Source organism: Rhipicephalus microplus, chromosome X, assembly GCF_043290135.1.
Source record: "Rhipicephalus microplus isolate Deutch F79 chromosome X, USDA_Rmic, whole genome shotgun sequence".
In the NCBI taxonomy this organism is placed as follows: Eukaryota; Metazoa; Arthropoda; class Arachnida; order Ixodida; family Ixodidae; genus Rhipicephalus; species Rhipicephalus microplus.
Window position 1 is genome coordinate 126,598,914 of NC_134710.1, and position 15,543 is coordinate 126,614,456.

A 15,543-nucleotide genomic window follows, 5' to 3' on the forward strand; every position below is an offset into this window, starting at 1 on the left:
AGACATCCACTGCACATTTTGAGATAGTGCACTGGCTCGAGTCAACTATGTATAAAGCGACAAAAGCAGAGCGTGTAGGCTTAATACACCATAATTTAGATGCAGTACCGTAAGCACTAGATGTACTTTACCGTAAGCACTAGATGTACTTTATTTAGCTGATGACGGTACATTTTCTGTCGCCGCTCAATGTCAAAGGAAGCTGTAACAAAATCCAACGTGGCACACAAGTGCTATACAAATGCATGTGGAAGCGTAGTGGTTGTTTGCCACGAGCTCCGATTAGACATGACCGCAGCAAAGAATGTGCGTTTTGCCAGCAACTAAAATTTAGAACTCTGGCAGTTGTCTCCCGATTCATATCATAGAAATGTGGCTCAAACTGCACGATCCTTGACGACTTACTCAGTCACGCAAAGGTTGTCGATCAACCGCTATCTTTTGGCGAGATTCACACAGTGGAAATGTCTTGCTCCATCGACGACATCCACTTACACCTTCAAAGTGAGCGAGAGGAAAGGCTGCATGGGTAAGGCAAGAAGATAACACAGTCGTGCTCGGAGGGTGCACGCGGAAGGTGGCGAAATGTGCACCACAAAGCCACTGCGCTGAGCTTGAAAGGCCTATGAAAATCTTGGGTCTAGAATAAATGCATACTTTTTCCTAATTCACTGACGTTCGTCTATTATTCGAGTGACATGCACGACTTGCCAGTTTCAATGCCATGAAACATCAATCCCAATATTACCCTACGCCTAATAAATATGTCGTTTCGGAGCATCAGCATACCGAAAATCAAATAAACCCTGCATAATTTATATTCCTTTACTGTATTACGGAACACTTTCTTTTTTTCATCTTTCTGCAAAAGTGTTCTGGAAATATCTCATTACAGCCACGCAAAATGTGTCCCAGTATCTATTTGAGGCTTCCAGCACAAATATTACTATATTTGTGTTTTGAAATACTTTTTTAAGCACTTCTGTTCAGCCCTGGTTACGAGGCCAGTGCAAATCCACAGCAGCACAGTAAATACAATAGAGACTTTTTGGTTAATTCATTGAATCATGTTCGAAAACACTACCGATTCTGCCAGTATCATGAGTGCAGTCAGTAGCACTATCAGTATCGCTAGCACTTTATGCCAGTATCAACACTCAGGAACATCGTATCAAAGATGCTTTAAACAAAACATTTATGAAACGAGGATTATTAGAAACTTCTGAACACAGCATTACAAGATGCCACCACCAGAACTGCTTCCATAACATTTTTTTCGCCCTAGGAAATTGCAGAACTATGTTAAGCCAATGTTTCCAATAGCAACAGTATGGGAAATGACCTTTAGCGGTCGCTATTGTATTAATCAGACTATTTTGCATCAACTTTCTCTAGCACCTACATGTGAAAGACCGTATTCCAGAAATCCTAAGGAGTGAACAGAAGGAATTTGAGGGTTGCAACAGAATACTTCTTACTTTAGAATAATAAGCATTATGAATGAATATTCCAAAAAGTATGGTATGTCGGCCAGGTTGTTAAGTCAGACTTTTACAGGCTACTTACTTTTCACTACCATATCAAAACCAGTTTACAAAGCTAATATGGTGCCATTTAGCATGACCTGATGTTGTGAAGTTCCCTTGAGAAATACAGTGCACATCCAGTTGAAACATCAGCGAACGCCTTGCAACTTTGCAAGCGGCTGCTGATCGGTGGCAAATCATAACCTGCACTACTATGAACGCAAACACTGCTTTGGCAAGAATTTTCTAGCATTGTAACCGTTGAGCGTGGATGTGAAATGTGGTAGAATTCATTCAACCCAAACCTCATTACACCAACTTGAGCTGACCAGATGTTTTTAGGAAAAATTCAGCCAGCCTTTTCTATGCTTTCAAACACTTTCTGCATGTGAAATAAGTAAATTAGTGTGCATCCAACGATGAACAATGCGATTGCACTGTTAGGTTAAGAATGTTTCCATCACTCTAATCCATGTGATGGAGCTATTCGGACAAGTGGATTTGTCTGTCATGACAGCAATAACTTTAGCAGCATGTTCGTGTACTATAAGCGTCAAATGAAACCCGAACAGCGGCAAGCCTTGTTGACAGTGTAGTGCGCGCCGTCTAGTCAACGTTGACAGGCGCGCGCATACTGTTCGGCAGCTTTGCGTATAGTGCCCGTCCGCAGTGATAGATGGACGGCACGTAGTATACCATCGCGAAGGCTTGCCGCTGTTCAGGTTTCATTTGACGCTGGTAGTACACCAAGTTCACTCCCACCAATCTACAGTTGGGTGGGGCAATTGTCTTCCAAGGTATGCAGTGCATAGAACGAAACTACTGAGTTGCACCTTGCCTTGTTTTCATTTCTAATAGATCTAGCAAATAGCCGAGATGGAATAGTTCAGCTAGACAAGTTCGATGGGACTATTGCAAACCTGTGCTTTAATGAAATCTAAGATGAAGCATCGAACAAAAGTTAATGCCCCGTTTTCATTGCACAACTGTACAGTTAATAAAAAGATGATTTAGTGAACAAATGCTTTCAACCCAAAACATGCAGCTTCCGACTGCAACCACATGCAAGTTTCTATTATCAATAAAAGTTTATTTTGCCCCAAGCCACCAGTACCATTACCACACAATTCATGTAAGTTTTTGTATAAGCCATTACTGGTCAGTTTATTTGTTCCTACAGCACAACAAATCTTGACTTTCCACATTCTACAGGAAACGCTACCTATATGCTCCAACATGTGATTAAGGTCGCATCAGCTGAAATGGCTCTCCATAAAGGTGCTGATGCTACCTCACGGCCATGCTCATCTCATGGACTGAAGTTGCACAGTTGATGGGTGCGTATTAAAATTAATACCCCAGTTGATGCATCAAAAGCACTTGATGTCCCAGTCATTCTTATCCCACTGCCTCGAAAGCAAAGGTACCAGTGTGTGTAGTTTACAGCTTAAGCCTCCTGCCTGTACGAGTGTCCTAAGGTTGAGTATAGAGCCATAGCTACATCAAGCAAGTCGAGATGACCAAAAACCTAACCAAAAACCTATCGAGCAGTTCTTGGTAAGAAATCTGCAATATCTACCCACACAAAACAATTATGTACAATGTCGTAGCATAAACTAGTCATTAAAAGCATGATGTAGCAAATGCTTGTACGTCAAGTACAGCAGTCATTTCCTTGAATTGTAGTGCTCTTATTTTTGGTCATGTTTAACAGTGCAAAGGTTACAGTGGAGCCATGGTGCCATTACTGCAGTTTTCAGCACACACCCAAATTATTCTTATGTGTTTAAACTGAACTTTCAGAAGTACAATCAACATCACTAATCACATGACAGTAATGAGACTGATGAATAATGGTGGTGTTGATTGATTTGTGGGGTTTAACGTCCCAAAACCACTATATGATTATGAGAGACGCCGTAGTGGAGGGCTCCGGAAATTTTGACCACCTGGATTCTTTAACGTGCACCCAAATCTGAGCACACGGGCCTACAACATTTCCGCCTCCATCGGAAATGGAATAATGGTGGTGTAGTACACGAGTTAAAAGGGGTTGGTGTATCTTGACCTACCTGAAGTAAACCATCCAGCAAAAGTCTGCGGGATGCAAAAGTTTCCGATCTACATCTTGGCTTGTCTGGAAATCTCATTGAATGATCCAGCCTTTAGTAGTTCTTGCGATTTACAGTTACCAGCCAAATCAGGAGCATCCCACACTAACAGAGCAGAAATTAGCACATGCAACACAGCCTATGTCCTTAATTCTTTTGCTGTAAGTTGTACTTTAGTGGCTTTGGATCAAGTGGACCTACTGTGGCAGGACCCGATTGATTGATTGATATGTGGGGGTTTAACGTCCCAAAACCACTACATGATTATGAGAGACGCCATAGTGGAGGGCTCCGGAAATTTAAACCACCTGGGGTTCTTTAACGTGCACCCAAATCTGAGCACACGGGCCTACAACATTTCCGCCTCCATCGGAAATGCAGCAGCCACAGCCGGGATTCGAACCCGCGCCCTGCGGGTCAGCGACCGAGTACCTTAGCCACTAGACCACCGCGGCGGGGCTGTGGCAGGACCCGAGAAGCCATAGATATTAAATGCTGTGCATTGATAAATGTGCAAACTAGCCATGCCTTTAACATGAAGCCCAAGCCACAACCATGGGTGCCAGAACAAGTCTGAGAAATTGAAAATTGCTTAAAAAAGTAGTGCTTGTGTAAATGTGTATCCTGGATATAAAAATGGACAAAGCAGGATGTTCACTTCAAAAACCTTCAGGAAGTGAGATTTCACATATCTATGTCAATGCACTTTAAATCATGTAGGTTTATTTGTGGTAAATAAAAATGGGTGCGAGTGACCTATTCAAACTCACGAAAAATGCCCAACTTCACCGAAGTTATCGCAACAAGCAGAAAAGCAACTATGTTCTTTTAACCTATATATTTGGAGCATGTTTATTTTGAGAACCCATATTGTTACCTCTGACTTAAGATTGCTGTGAACCAGTGCATATATCTCGGTAGGGCACACAAATTTTGTCAAGGCTATTTCTTTGAGCAGCTGCTGCACAAGCATAAGCTTTATTTCCATTAGTACATGCATGACCTGGTACTTAGCAAACTAATCAGAGGCACTTCAATAAGCCATATTTAAGTACTTCTCGAGATGATTAATGAATGAATTTTTGTGCAGTTTGATAAAATGAAATGTATGTGCCACACCTAATAAATTGGTGAATATCACCGATAGCTTATTTTTACGACAATGCTCAAATGGGATTGATACATCACGCGGTTTAACGTCCCAAAACCACCATAATTATAAGGAACGCCGTAGTGGAGGGCTCCGGAAATCGCGGCCACCTGGGGTTTAACGTGCACCCAAATCCGAGCACACGAGCCTACAACATTTTCACCTGTATCGAAAATGCAGCCGCCCTACTGGGATTCGATTCCCCGACCTGTGGGTCAGCAGCCGAGTACCTTAGCCATTAGACCACCGCGGCACAATAATACATTATTAATGTGTTGAGCCTTGGCAATGAGGCAAAATCAAGGTGTAGGTGGAGTCGTAATTTTCGATGCATCCGTGTCAAATTTAACCGCACCAATATTTGTACAGGAGAGACAAAAAGCCGTTTCATTGCTGTTAAAGATGGCGGAAAGTGTGTCAAAAGAGTAGATCCCAATTCAGCACAAGTGTAGAAACTTGGGTGAGCTTGTTTGTCACCAGTGTTGCCGGTTCTTGGGCAACACTGTGCATTCATTGGAAACCCACCCTATACAGCTTCCTGTTCACCTTTTTAGCATGGTTTTAGCCTGCATTTCTGGCCATCGTTGCTTGTGTTTCTATATTTTCTGCAGATGAAATTACTCCGATGAAGTGTGTGCGCTTCTGGAACTACTCTGTAAAGCCAAGATCCAGTCTATTTGGAACAAATACGCCATCACAAATCAAAAGTTCAAAATGTTCCGATTCCCGAGATATGAAGGCCGAAAGATCGCCTGGATTACAACGATCAGGCGCAAAACTACATTTCTACAAAAAGCGTGTAGATTTGTTCTGCCTACTTCAACAAAGGACATAGAGCTCATGCATAACATAATGCCACAGAGGCAATGTTCGGATGTTAATTAAAGGTCCCCCAATTACAAGGTATACCTCGCATACCATCTTCCACTCGAGACCAATAAGTGCACCAACACCTGAACTAAGTAGCAAAACGTAAAAGATGGCTGTCACCGAAAATGTATCATAAGGGTGTTTCTTGCAGCTTGAGCCTCTTCAGTGATGTGTGCTGTTGGAAGCAACACAAAGAATGCGTCAAAATAGCCGCACTCAACATGTATTGCCGTACAGTGTTCGTTGCAGCGCCCATGCTTTGTTACCGTTGCATGTGCTTTCTGTGAAAGCAACGACTGCAAGTGAGTTCACATATCGGTGCGAGAAAATGACTCCTCAGCTGTCTTGTAGCCGCCAATGGAGATCGCCTCATTCTAGCTAACTATCATATTTCAGTGTGAGCGTGGACTGTAGATGTGAGCAGGTTAAATTGAAAGTTTGACTCGTGTATGGTGTACTTGTAAAAAACTTTGGAACAAACTCAAATGCACCAGGCGAACACCGCTGGGACGATTGACAAAGCCATTACCGAAAGTGGTGTGCCAGAAGTCCTCTTGGGCAGGCCGTTCGGCGCATGCCAGTTTGTTTACAATCAGCGAAACCACCTATAGTAGAGCAAACAAATGCATAGACGCTTGCATCTAAGGTGAACACCTTAGTAGTACTCAAGACAGTAATACGAATGCTTACTCTGATTCATGAGCAAAATGTCTGTTAAGTGATGGCTAATCACTGTGGTGATAAACACAATATTCATTTTCCTAATTACGTAACATCAGCTTTTACGTGGACTTTAAAACTAATAAGGTGTTTACCTTGCAAGAGGACGGATCTGTACTTTTCAAACTATTCTTGCAAAGCAATGCTGCATGCATCTCACATGGCCAGACTTGCTATATGCATCCAACTTCGCCCTGCGTGATTTGGTCGGTTCTGTTAGAAACTTGGCTTGGTCAGTCGCCGTCACTAACGAGCATCCGCAGGGGGGAGCGAAAGGGGCACTTGCTCCTCGCACACCACCATAACTGTCCCCTCTGCTGGCCTGCTAAGCCGCTTAGCTTTTAATCACTAGTGAGGAACTCTCCACTCTCATTTGATATCATTTTTGTTAAGTAGAGGAAGCTCCTCCTAATAAGAGTAACTTTGAAACTTCTAGTGGCGTTTCTGCTTTAGTAGACATTATTGGCACAGGCAGAATAAAAAGGTTTTAGAAAAAAAATGTCAGTTTCAAACAAGTTTACTGCACACGAGTGCAATGGAAGTAAAAATATGTGTACGTTAGGCTGCAGTATGCACACTGGCAATCCATGGGCCACTGGTTTGCCTCAACGTACATGCTGCGAACCGCAATGCCTTTACGAAAGAGTCAGTGAAATTGTGTGCAACAGAACACTATTAAAAAGTCATCGAATGCCCCTTTGAAATTGTTTCTGCAAAGCAAAGTGGCCTGCATATCACATGGCCAGACTTGCCACATGCATTCACCTTTGCCTTGCGCATTTTTGTTCATTCCTTCAAGGACCGCTGACACCAAATTAAAAAACTCGAGATGCTTGTGTTTAATAGCCCCGCATGCGGGGCCACTTTAGACTAATTATTGATGATAAGCATTGCTTATAAGATAATTTTATCTGGTTATGAGGAACGTGTGCCTATATGAGTCTTCAGGTCTAATATACATTTTCTGTGTTTTGACATAGATAGGGACCCCCTCGCGACATTACAGAGGTCAAGCGAGTAATATCGGTATCGAAGAATATTTGTGGGGTATGCACAGTACCCCTACTAGCACCCCATGTGAACTATTGTTTGTCACCCCTCTTGCTATGTTAGCTGCTATCAAGGCAGTTTTGACAGTTAATGCGATGAATGTCTTTTTCCCTCAGGAGGACACGCTCAAACAACCCACATTGTTTCATATTTCCCCACCCTCGGGTCCCTCCTACTTGAAAACTGCATTCAGCATCACCGAAGCTTAAGAGTATGTAGTCTCGGGTGCTGCCCCGCTGTGAGGCAGCTAGTTTTTTTATATTCGGGGGGGGGGGGGGGGGTTCAAACTGACAAAAAATCTTTCTGAATTAACGATGCTAGCATTAATTATACATTACATTAGAGCATTTAAGACTGAATTTGGCACTACTAGATACAATGCCATAAATTACTATAAAACAGTCACAAACAAATCTTTCCCTGTCAGGGGTCCTTTAACTACACGGTCACTGCCACTCCCAATTTCACTACTTCCATATCCCCTACAGGTGATAAATATGACACCACAAGTTTGGCAATACTGGACTAGATAAGTCCATTCTAGCACGATAATTTTTTAATGCTCCAATGTCCTGCTTTAAAGCGGGCCCTGAAACACTTTAAGTAACCATAGAATAAATTCGCTGGATGAGCTTATTGCCCTCATGAATTCAACGCCGCGAAAATTCTAAGAATCAGTCCAGTACGAACCAAGTTAAAGATTTGTCGCACGCTGCAATCTCGTTCTCTCTTTTCTCATCCAGACGAAAGCATTGGAAGCTAAGCAGGGAGGGATGGCAGGGGCAAAGAAAATAAGTCACCCGCACCTCTAGAACTTGAGCACTTTTTTTCCTTCGAATGCGCGGCCTTTTCAGTGTGATCATGTGCACTGGGTGGACAAGTCGCGACCTCCCGCAGCGATCTCTGTAACGACCGAGCGCGCCATGTTCAAATCATCCAATGGCTGATAGATGGACTAGCTACGAGTGATTTTTGAGAGTAGTCTATCATTTGTCGAGAGAAAAAAAGGCAATTTTTAGCTTACCGTTAATTTACTGAGAATTCCAGACCGCGTGCTGCGCTATACTTGGCTCACGTGTTGTCGGGAGTCTAGTACCCATCGGCAGCGTTTTCCGACCATGCTCAAAAAGTGTTGCAGGGCCCTTTCAAAGTAAAACTGGTATTCAATTCAAATCTTCAGAGCACAGCTGCCCTGACAACACTATCATGCAAGTCAATCTTAATGGTACTCTACACCTTAACCAGATTTGTAAAAACAGCCTGAATCATACGACCAGAATATGAGTCAACCCTGCCTTATTAGAATTCTCGTACTAGCATGCCTGTGCAAGTGTAAGCCCAGGGGGGCTGACTTAAACTTTCTAACCTTACCAATTTTCAGTTGGCTATAGAGCAACATTTCTTGCAGCAGTGACAGCAAGTCTAGAACATGAGCTAGCTTTATTAACACTCATCCAAAAGCAGTAACCGACATTGCTACACTGAAGTGTGCAGTGAATTTCTGCACCACTTTAAGGGGCCTCACAACGAATTACAGGGTGGTAGGACTGACAATCAATTTTCCAGGCAGCATCAAGAAATTCGAATTTTTTTACACACGTTGGGAGGTGAAGCTCAGGCGAAAGATCATTTCCTACAGGTGTATAGAAATGGTTTTCCAATTTCCATGCCTGCTACACTTTTTGAGAATGTTCAGAGAACAATGTTGATCGGTAGTCAAGGCTTCTAAGAAAATGCAAGCCAGATATTAGAGCGCAACATACAGCCTGAAATTCACAAATTCTCAAAATCACCTAAAATTTGCTTTTTCTTCTTAACAAATGATGCAAGTGTAAAAAACCCTCATTACAGCCATTGTATCAGTCATTGGTTGATTTGAGCATTGCATTTGTTATTACTGACTGTCGTGGGAGGCCGCGACTAGTCCAAATACGCGCGATCGTACTGAAAAGCTGTGCGCTCGGAAAAAAGTGAGAGAAGAAAGAATGCAATTGCAGCATGCAACAAATCTTTGCTGCTCCGCGCGTACAGGACGGATTCTAAAAATTTTTGTGGCGGTTGATTTGGCAGCCAATGAGCTACATTGGTGAAACCATTTCATGCCTACTTGAATAAGTATTGCAGGGCTGTTTTGAGGATTAAATTTTCATCACTGTTGGTATTGAACTATACTGTCGTGCAAGTGCCGAACCCCCCAAAAAGGTTGTCATTTTATCCCCCCCCCTCCCCCCCCGAGAAAACCACCAATGTCAGACTACAGCAATACGTATTATTTTCATGACTAGAAAAGACTTCTTTTCATGGCAGATGTGACACTGGCCGGGCCTTTAGATCAGCATGACAAAAGTTGCCTGCACTATTCACGAGGTCCCAGAGAGGCCACAGTATTGTGTGCTAAACATTATAAAAGCACTTATTCAGGTACAAAAAAAAAAAAGATAAGTTTTGTAAGTTCTGTAAATAGAAAATGATACTAGGTGCATTGGTAAACAGCCACCACGAGGCAAGACTTTTGGTATCTCAATAAAAGGTGATTGGAACCAGCCACTGACACTAACAGTGAACAGAAAATGTAGAATGAAAACATTGTGTCTCGTCGTCTGGTAGCATTTTGAAAATTTGAAGACATTTTTGATCCCTGTTCTTGCGCTCCTCTCAGCATTCAACACTAGAAAAACAAAAAAAAAAAATTTGAAAAGTTGTACAAACAGAGCTACTTAGAATTCGGTGTTTACCCATCCATGCTCAATGCCCTCTGTGTAGGAGAGAAGCGGTTCACCCCCAGCTACGGCTTGATACAATTTTACAAGACATCGGCACTTCCCCCTCATCCTTGTACTGGTGAAACTCGCTGTAATATAACACGGGCCAAAATGACCACTGACCTTGCCAATGGAGAACAAAGCTGAGATCACAAGCTGAACTACTTGTAAGTTACAGAAGCAATCAACTGCCACAGTTGAACCTCCAGTTGCAGCTATCTATAGGGTTCTAGAAAATAATGCCCCCCCCCCCCCCCAACACACACTGCTGACTGCATCCACACTTCAAGTTGGCAGAGAGGGCGCTTCAACTTTGTGATGTCAGTCTCCCCATCTTTTATCCATAAGGAGAAGCTCAGGGATCTTTGAAAGACAGTGAAAAAACCACTTTGGTGGCTGAGTAGTACAGAGTACTTAAAGTGGTAAGACTGGCAATTAATTTTCCAGGCAGCATCAAGAAATTTGATTTTTTACACACGTTGGGGGGAGTAAAGCTCAAGCAAAAGATCATTTCCTACCGGTGTATAGAAAGGGTTTTCCAATTTCAGTATCAAAAACATCTGCTTTTGCAAGCCCATAAAAAGCGACGAAGCCACTTCAGCTTCAAAAATGAAACTTCACAATAGACCGCTCTTCATGTACACTACCCAAAGCAACAGCTTTCACACAGCCAAAAAACGAAAATTTGTTTTCAATATCTCCAGGATATGTTTCACACAATGCCAAACTGAACCCAAGAAAGAAATTGAACCCAAGGCATCAATTTTTCAAACCTATAAGACCAATTCGCTCCTACTGCACAGTCCTGTTCCCCAGTTGCAAAAACTGCCATACCCGAGTGTACTTTTGCATATTGTCATTCTTAACAACTGCAACGTAAGCAGTATGGCTTCAAGTCAACATTGTGACACAGGTCGATTGCCACTAAAGAATTCACTGTACTGCCAGTGCTCAAACCATTAGAACCTAGGGCACAAAGCCTGTATTCAGAGTTTGAGATGTCACCACCATATCCCTTTTACTATGCCTACTGGTTGGCTAGCTGAGGGAAAGGTGGGCAATTACTCGTTTCAGACGTCCACAATTTTCCGTGTCGCACGAAGACTGCTACTGAAAGTCTCTCTAAATATGATACATGTTAAATAATTTTCATTAATGAACTAATGTCAAAAGTGTGCAAAAGGTTGATTTAGGAGACAGTCAATATTTCCGTTAACCAATGCAACCAGAGTTTAAACCCTTTCAATTGACATGGCCCACATATATACAGAAGACCTTATTAGGACTCCGCAATTTCTATCTCCTGAAGTGTTAAGTCAGCACCTCCTTCATTTTATCAATGCCAGCCAGATGTGCCCGATGCAGCTGTTCACCACCCTAAACTCCAGCCCTTTCCTGCTCCTGCCCATCGCCTACCCTTCATCAGTGCTTTGCGGTATGGAGGAGAGGGGAGAGACCATGTAGTGCCTCACGACGAAAATCATGTGAACGAATTTTTTGTTCAGTTGCATACAGATCTGTGGAGCGGCTTCTTGCATTCCTCGTGTTCATAATGTTGGTTGTCATGCTGGCTCTGTAAAAGACGCAATGTTTTGAGATAGCGTGTCACCGTTCGTGGCGCTACCAATGGGGAAGCGTTACTGCAACGTAAGTGCATGCACAGACAGAGCACTGTGATGCAGCAGTGGTATTGCTTCGAGCCACAAAGAAGGAGCCCAAAGGAACAAATCTGACAGACGTACGATATTGAAGTGGGAAACACATCTGTCGCTACTTTGGGAGAAAGCGCTAAGAAGCACTTAAAGCACAATAAGCGCGACCCCTCATATAGCGCCGCACCACGACCACTCCCTAAATTAAGGCAGAATGACTGCTCCCTTTGAAAAGCAAGCATTTGCACTGGCATTGAAAGAAATAAAGGAGGCGTAGATTACACGCAAGACCACTTATCAAAAATTCATACAACCCACAGTGGGACCCGCAGGTGTGCTGTAATAATTCGCAGGGTCAAAGTGGGCTTTCATGGAATCCTCCACATATACTCGCGATCACGCCTCAGTACACGCTAGGGGTCGCTCACGGAGAAAAGTCTATCAAGAAATATTTCCGTGCTACATGCCTAACGATGTGTCGGAGCGAGTAGCAACGCAGTTAAGGTAGCGGTCTCATAGGCTCCAGAATAGTGTAGGCCGCTGTCGCAGACCCAGACTGCGCAACGCAGAAAAGGCAGGCAGGGTCCATTCCCTCAGCTGCAGCAGTGGAGGCTGATCCACGTAGACGCCTGGGTGGTCGCCGATACATCACATACGTGTCGCGTTCTTTGTTGAAAAGCCAGTGGCCAGTATACGACTTCCCGCGGCGACCATGTCATGCCGCTTTTAGCAAACAGCATTTTTTTTTATTTGAACAAGATAAATGCAAAGCCGTAACCATAACGCGAATCTTCCGTGTACAATGCCAGCTGGAAAACCTCGCAATGAAACAAAAATTACGTAATAATCCATGAGCCCACGGAACAACGCAAGTGTTACATCACTAACCTTCAAAGTGACTGGAAATAAATGCGCATAGGTCGAGACTTCGTACAGTACCAAACTGCCACCTCTGGGGGATCGCTTGGCAAACTGCCACCTCTGGGGGATCGCTTGGTAAGTCTTGCTGAAACTCCGGCCTCAACCTGCAAGAAATGAGACGTACGGATCCCTACACTCAATGCGCCGTCGTAGCATGCAAATCATTCTACCCAGTTTATTTTTTTTTTTCTACACACATGGCACGCGTACTTCTTAGCTCACTAACACAGGCCCAAACATGCGCACGTTGGGGTGTTCAGCCACTCCTTCCCTCGGACAAAATCCTCACTATGCCTGGCGATACGATTACTGCCACGTATGCCGGTGGCGACAAATGCTGGCACACTATCGCAAAATGGCGTGAGAGGCTACGCAAACCACCGCCATTGCACACTGAAATGGCAACGTTAGGCTTAATGAAGAGATCAACTATCGGTCTATGGCGTTCGTATGGGCGAAAAATCAACAGCAAGCACAATTTCGCATAGAGTCAAAAACACTTAGGCAGCATAAATAACCTCACCACGCCTCCGTAAACGGCAACCGGCGTAGCTGCACAATGAAGCGATAAAACAGAACACAAAGAAACACCCCTTCCGAGGCTACTTTCGCATCGCCTAGCCTACCGTTTGACGTCTGCTTGTTTTCAGCGTGGAACGTCCGGCCTGGGAATCTTCACCGCATGAATGCCTGGAAAAAGCAATATCCAGAGCGATTTCTTAACACAAAAAGCGGCCGTACAGACCCAATGCCGACGACGAGGAACCGCTACAACACGCTGGCGCGAGGGCTAAAGCTAGCAGCACAGAACACCTACCAGTAGCAGGGGTGCAGGTGACGCAGGCCAACGCCTCCTCAAGAAAGATGCCTGCGACCTCAGCCGAAAAGCTAGTTCCCGGCCCTTCCTGTTCTCTCCACCTCTGCTGTTCAAACAGTGTCGGCGTTGAGCACTCACTGCGGCGGCTGCTTTAAAAATTGCGGCCTTTGAGATTAAAGTAATGTTTACTGCCGTTTTGAAGGCAACACAATTGTGTCCCAGTGTTGGCGTCACTTTTGAATCCAACAAAAGTAGTAGTGTTGGCTGCGAGCGCTTCTTGCGGAGAAAGCACTCAACCACGAGGAACCTCCCATTCTCAGGGGCAGGCTTGTGATGTCGCAGGTCATAGAGTTTCTCAAAATTAACTAGAGGGCACTTTGGCGCTGCGATCGTTTAACGACCATGGGAATGATGGGTAGTACACACATTGCCTAGTCTTCGTACTTGCGGGCGGCGAATCGTACTTGCGGCTTTGTTTACTGCTGTGTTTCGGTTTTGTTTTGAAAGAAAGAACAAACCCTTTTGAACTTAGGGACTTGATTCGAAATAGCAAGCTTAAAAGAATAAGGTTGTGAAGCACAAACGGTGAACATCTGCTAACTTATGTTGTGAAAAAACAGCTCTAGGCCACACGAACACACACGGAACCAGAAACAAGTATTGTGGGAAACTCTATGTAGTACACTCTAGTCTAGACCAAGGAGGATACATAAAACTTGTATCCTCCTTGGTCTAGACCAAGGAGGATACATAAAACTTGCTGGAGTGGAAGGGACGCTGTGCGAGTGAAGCCAGCCGCCGCCATCTTGCCAGTGGCAAAAAGCGTGCTCAGCGCCCTCGCGAGCACGCTTTTTCGTCCGTTCTTGTTTCACCTTGTCGGCTTGTAAAGACAAATGGTTTACAATGGTTGCCTCTTGCGTCATTTACGGATGTGCCAACAGGTTGAAAAAAGGTTGTGACCTCACATTCCACCTGTACGTACACGAAAACGTCTTCGACATAGCCATTCCGCGCTCGTTACTAAAGGGAGCTATAGCTGACGCGATCTAAGCGTGCAAAACATAACAGTCCGGATTTGTTTTACAGATTTACTAAAAATCCCGTAACGCGGAGCCTCTGGGAGTGGGCCGTTCGCCGTGAGAAGTAGAATGCGAAAGACGGAGATCACTTCGCTCTGTGCACTTCGCGCCAGAGTGCTTTGACCACCTCTTTGACATTGAAGGGAAGCATGTGAAATGGGGTTATGAAGTGGCATTGAAGGCACTTCAACGTGAAGAAGGGTTGTGGCTCGGAAACAAACTTACGAAAGTCCACGTCCAATGGGAAAAGCAAGAAAATAAGGGTGTGATATGCTGTACAACTGAACGAGTGCCTCAGTTGCCGACGCTTTGGACTTCTGCGAACAAAAGCTAAAGCTGCCGCAATTCAAGGGTGCCAGCACAAGATCTACGTTTATTAGAACTTTTGATGGCTTGTTTGACATCTTAAACTCCAGGAACCCGCTGGCAAGGTCGTACAAAGCGCCTTTTCGGCAAGGGAACGAATCATTCTGGAAGTCGTTTTTTTTTTTTTTGTGTGTGTGTGGAGACTCGAACGTACATAAACGGGCTGAGAGATCCGGCAGTGACAGAAGGACTGAAAAAAATGGATTCATTGGTTTTTGGATATGCATGACAAGCACCGAAAGAATGTTTGACAGACTTGTCAGCCAGGGTCAGCTGAAATACTTACTGACACACAAACTCAGTCAAGACTATGCCGAAAACTTCTTTGAATCAATACGTGGATGAGGCGGCCATAACAACAACCCAACAGCTTCGCAGTTTATGGCTGCATACAAGCGTCTATTGGTTCAGACGGAAGTCACGTCTTCAAGTTCTGGACACTGCTCCCAAGATGTTCTCTCCGTATTGAATGCAACGACTCCTGCAGCCATGGTACATCCAAAAAGCAATCTCACTGAC

General features: G+C 44.1%; 1 protein-coding gene across 1 annotated transcript in view; it reads right to left on the reverse strand.

The window, feature by feature from the left end:
* The window catches only part of LOC119186645 (uncharacterized), a 78,165-nt gene extending 64,592 nt beyond the window's left edge, over positions 1–13,573 (reverse strand). Inside the window, exons 1-2 of the mRNA XM_075876428.1 lie at positions 13,389–13,573; positions 12,730–12,866 (exon numbers count right to left, since the gene is read on the reverse strand). The gene's annotated coding sequence lies outside the window, so the exon portion shown is untranslated. The remainder of the gene's footprint in view (positions 1–12,729; positions 12,867–13,388) is intronic.
* Between the last annotated feature and the right edge of the window lie 1,970 nt (positions 13,574–15,543).